Source organism: Panthera uncia, assembly GCF_023721935.1.
Source record: "Panthera uncia isolate 11264 chromosome B2 unlocalized genomic scaffold, Puncia_PCG_1.0 HiC_scaffold_24, whole genome shotgun sequence".
NCBI classification, from domain to species: domain Eukaryota; kingdom Metazoa; phylum Chordata; class Mammalia; order Carnivora; family Felidae; genus Panthera; species Panthera uncia.
In genome coordinates this window covers 71,436,494-71,442,206 of record NW_026057580.1, presented here as the reverse complement: position 1 = coordinate 71,442,206, position 5,713 = coordinate 71,436,494, and positions in this window count along the sequence as shown.

The following is a 5,713-nucleotide window of genomic DNA, read 5'->3' as shown; positions in this document are numbered from 1 at the left end:
TAGGATTACTTAGTGGAGAATTTTATATCCAAACGGTAAAACATTTGGCATGGCTGATCGCAGGAAGAATGCGGGGCTGTGTTGAGAAGGAAGCCTGGTGAACACCGATTTCATGAAGCTGCATTGTTGAGAGGGATGTAGTCTGAGTAAGTCACTATCAAGCATATAAGTCTTCTGTTGTCAGGGAGTATGTCCTCCGAGCAAGGCACGGGATAGAGTGTTGCGTACAAAATTGAATGAATTCACTGTTGTATGAAAATGTCTCTCTGACCATGTTATTATAAGTTCTGTTCCTGATGAATTTAGAAGTTGTACTGATTTTCTGAAACTTACAAACTCCTGCCTTTCCTTTTTTTCCCCTTTTACTCTAATTAAGCTAAATAGAAAAAAGTAAAAAAAAAAAAAAAAAAGGATAATCTGGGAAAGGAGAAGGAAGATGGGAGGCCAATCATTTATCTGAGAAAGAGAAAAATTAAGGGTGTGGGGTAATACCATCAATATAATTTTTAATCAACACATCTTGTAAGTGCTTTGAGGAGAATACAGGTAGTTTATTTTCTTTTAAAATTTATTTATTTTGAGAGAGAGAAAGAGAGAGAGAGAGAGAGAGAGAGCACAAGCAGGGAGGGGCAGAAAGAGGGAGAGAGAGGATCCCAAGCAGTGCACTGATAGTGTAGAGCCCGATGCGGGGCTCAAACACATGAATCGAGATCACGACCTGAGCTGAGATCAGGAGTTGGACACTCAACCAACTGAACTGTCCAGGCACCCGAATACAGGTAGTGTATATTACTAGGTATCCCAGTCTTTTTTTTTTTTTTTTTTTGGTAGCATTTCAATTGTTTTGTCTTTTATTTTGAATTGGAATACTTAAAGTTATGTAGCTATGTAAGTGAGTTATTGAATGGGCTAGACCTGAGAGCATATAAATCATGAAAACCTTTTTGCCCATCGTCTTTCAGGTTTTCCACCCCAGGATGAGAGATCCCATTGCTTTTGAGGTTACTTTTAGGAATTACGTCAGTATTTGTTGTTCCTAACTATGAAAAAATATTTAATTAAAATCAAAACCGAAATTAGGCCGGCACTCAATTCAACTGTGGCCTGACCCAGGAATGGCTTCTACTCCCCCAGCCATGAGAAGAAAAGGAGTGAAGGCCTGTTGTGCAAAGGCCAGGTGTCAGCCTTCTTTGGGGTAGGTGCCCAATGATTCCTCCTTTGCCAGGTGTGTTGGTGGGTTCTTTGGGAAGGCCCTTCTGGGAATGTCCACACTGCAATTTCTTGATACGGGTGAGAGTTCCTCTGGTTCGCCTCTCAGAACTTTCCTTCTGTCTTACTACAGATGCCCACTCCAGGGGTTTCCTCCAGCTGGCTGGTAATCCTCTCCATTGGGATCCTTTCAAGCTGTCTAGAGTCTGGCTACCTTCTGCAACTTTCACTTGGCCTGAAGGAAAACTCTGGAAGTGCAGATCTCCCCCACTGCTGTGCTCTCTCCTCATCGTCTGTTATAGTTTCCTCCAGCCAGCCTCCCATCCTTAGACTTCTCTAGCTGCCTCACTATCTCCATGCATGGCTCCCATTTCCTGAAGACACTCAACAGGCAAAGTTCTCCCCAGCCTTCTCTAAAGGGGCAGGTACCCAAGAGTCTGCAGCTCAGCAAATATCCACCTGGAGGCTGAGGTGCCCATCGGATCCTAGAGAAGATGATTTCAGTCTCTATCAGAGCTTCCCTCAAGTCCCTCACTTTTAGTTTCAGAGGCGTGTGTGTGTGTGTCTGTCTGTGTGTGTGTGTGTGTGTGTAGGAGAGGATGCACCCCAGGAGGAGTCAAGGGAAAACATCAATTGCTTTCCATTCCTACTAATGTCTTTCAGGAAAAATCTCCTCTATTGCATCTTCAACTCCTCCAGGCTGGCATTGGCTGATAGACTTGGTAGTTGAAGAAATCAGTTTAGCTACCTCTTAGTAAGTTCTATAGGAATGTGTCTAGAATATCTTTTTCGAATGTGGGAGATAATAGTCACCTTTGGTTCTTAGATTTGAAGCCAAACTTCTGAAACAATAGGAAAGGCTTCATTCCATCTCTTGCTACATATTTCAAGTCTTGGACATAATTAAATAGCAACAAATAATGAACAATGCATTTAGAGAGTTCCCGATTTTTAGTTTTGAAATGATCTTTATGTAATTCATGACTATAATAATCTGTACTTCCTTTTCTATGACCCTTTGGCTATTTGAATCCTGCAAGACTCTCATTTCAGTTTATTACCACAAAAAAGTAGGGCCTATCCCTTCCTTGCCTTACAGTTTCTCTTTTTGTCTTAATTTTTTTTCCTTCCTCCCTCGTTCCCTCCATCCTTCCCATCCTTCTTTTCCCCCCATCTGTTTCCCATCTCTTCTTTCTCCATTCTCTCTTTACCTGATATCTTCTTTTGGTAACAACTGAGGTATTTTACAATGAGATATAACATAAATTATAAGTAGTCGAGAGAAGAAAAAGCAATCTAGGAAGGTGGATAGCATGGAACTAAGAACAAACCAAGTTTAAAAAAAACACATCCCATAAAAGCCTACACAGTTTGTACAAAAGGACTGTGAATCTGGTACTAATTGGCATCCTAGCAGCCAGGAAGAAAGAGAAAGCTGCTTGATCACTTACACAACTTATAGCAGCCATGGCATAAAGAGAGACTAATTGGACAGGAAAAACCAAAGTATTGTAATAAGGACAGGCAGGAATTTCTCCCGAGGGAATAATGTGACGAACAACAAACCCAACAAACTGCCTCTTAGTGGGCATAAGAGTGGGTTTTGTGGGGCTGTTTTCAGAGGGCAACCCTCCATGTGAGTGGATGGCATCTTGCCAAAACTCAGTTTCGTAACGAGTTGGTGAGCCATAGTCACTGCTCTGCCTTTTCTTATCCGCTGGGTAGACAAGGGTGTGACTCAAAAAGCACAGGAGAGGAAATGAAAGCGGACGGTTTAGGCATCCTAGTTGGACCAGAGGCAAACACCTATAGCTCCTCACCTACATGAAATGTGGGCTAACAGTCATACTCGACCCAGAGAGGAAGAAAGCAGGTCTGGAAAATTGAGCTCCAGAGAAGATAAATCGGCATGTGATGTCTTTATGAGCCATCTTTACTCAAGACCAGCACCCCAGGTGATAAATAATGCCCAGAGTGTAGCTGGACCTTTCTGAGATGTGGAAAGGCCAGGTCCAGCCTGGAGTAGTCCTACGTTTAAGTTCAAAGAATATGCTTAAAAAAATTTTTTTTTCACATTTTTTTTTTTTTTGAGAGACAGAGCACAAGTGGGGGAGGGGCAGAGAGAGCAGGAGACACAGAATCCGGAGCAGGTTCCAGGCTCTGAGCTGTCAGCACAGAGCCCGACGCGGGGCTCGAACTCACACACTGTGAGATGATGACCTGAGCCAAAGTCGGATGCTTAGCTGACTGAGCCACCCAGGCACCCCAAAGAATATACTTTTAATTCAATAACATCAAGAAAACTTTCCAAGAAATAAAGTTATGTTTTTGATGGCAGCTGTTAGGCAGGAAAGAGTTTCTAAAACATTTTAGGTGTTTTGTTTATTTTTTAAATCTCTTTAGGATGTCTCGTTACCAGAGCCTCAAATTCCTAAGTTCAACGTCTTAATACGACATTTTATTTGTGGTGTCTTTTTCCTTGGTATTCTTGATCTGTTTCTTAGTCTTGATTGGAAAAGAGATTCTGATTTGGGCAGTGTTTTTCAAAACATCTGTGGCCAGGATCAGAGTATTTCCCCCTTCCCCCTGTCTGTCATGAACTCATATTTTTATAAAATCCAATGAAAATGAATGACTAGAAAAATGATCATGTAGTTGGATATCATGGCAATAGCAAATTGTAAAAAAAAAAAAAATCTAAATTCTTACTCTCAGTTTCTGTATTTGCTTCTTGGAGGATTAACAGTTTGCAGATGGGCTTGACATGTCTGGGCTCTATATTTGGAGGACCATGGCTCCAAGGTACCTGATACTGTTCAAAGTCAAATTCTAGTTGGCATGTGATCAAGCTGAGATGCTGTTTGGCTTAATATCTTATGACAGTTTTAACTCACCTTCCTGTCCATTTAGAAGGTATTATGCTGACTAGCACATAAGACGATGGATATAAGGCAGCTACCAGGGCCAGCAATGGCTACATAATGTGTGGGGCTCAGTGCGAAATGAAAATACTCATTTTGACTCCTTATTCAAAATTATTAAGAATTTCAAGATAGTGACAACAGAGCATTAAACTAAGTGCGGAGCTGTTCTGAAGGCAGGGCCTTCAGGTCACATATCTACGATGCTGTCCCTAAAGAGTGTCCTTAAACTGCTGTCACTGAACTTGACACCTTAGTAAGACGTCAGTACCTGCCCTGCGGATGCTCTAAGAGGCATCTTAGTGCAGCTGATCCTGGTGTCTACTGGGCCCCACGTGGTATATAAACTCAAAGGTGCTGTTGCTGACAGAGTAGTCCCTTAATACATGTGCACGACGTAAAAAATAAACAAACACAAAAACAAAAAAAAACATGATCAGCAGTCATTTACACATTGAGTTCCCATGAAGTCAGGTCCACTTTAGAGCCTATTGTTAATATCATTCCAACTTCTTAGCCCTTTAGAGAGCTTTTGGCTTTTATCTTTCTCTGCTATCTGAATGCCAGGGCAACAAGGATAAATAAAAATGATTATTTTGGTGGCAAGATAAAAATGAGTTTTAGGGAACAGACTGTTTTCTTTCTTTCTTTCTTTTTTTCTTTCTTTCTTTCTTCCTGAACAAAGTTAAATGGGTCATTAGGATGTGAAAAAACAGAGACCTGGTTTCAGTCTTGAAGGTCAGGACAGAAAAAAAAAAAAAGGTCTTTAATGTACATGGGCATTTACAATTCAATTTTGAGTTGTTTTAATGGCTATAAGGCAGACTTGCTCCATTCATCTTTTTGAACCTCTAATAAAGTCAGTTAGACACATACATATCTCGTGTCATAATCTTTTCTTTTTTTGGTCTATCAAATAAAGGGGTTGTTCCATTTCCAAGTCCGTGAAGTAGACAATAGATGCAACGCATGCAAGACAGGGCAACATTACGTCAGCAAAACTCCGTGGATGAGAACGCGGGCTCTAGAACCAAGCTGTCTGGGCTTGAACCTCACACCAGCACTCACCAGCACTGCTTTCTCAGGAGGCTATTACCTTCTCTGTGTTTCCGTTTCCTCTGGTAATAGTAATGCCACCCGCACCCCCCACCAAGGTTGTTATGAACAGTAAATGAGTTAGTTTGTAAAGCTCAGAGAAGAGTACCTAGTTCAAAGTAAGTAGTATGTGTGTTAGCTATTATTATGAATCCATAAACTCCATTAATTTGATGAGGACCATAGCGACATAAATCTACTGGAAAGACATGGAAATCTTAACAGGGCATTGAGCCATGAGAATTTAGTTTATATCACTCTCATCTAGATCTTTTATTTTAATAATTTTTTTTAAAGTTTATTTTACTTATTTGGAGGGAAAGAGAGAGGGAGAGAGCACAGGAGGGACAGAGAGAGGAAGAGAGAGAGAGAGAATCCCCAGCAGGCTCTGCACTGTCAGCACAGAGTCCAATGTGGGACTCGAACTCAGACACCATGAGATCATGACCTGGGCCAAAACCGAGTCAGTCATTTAACCAACTGAGCTA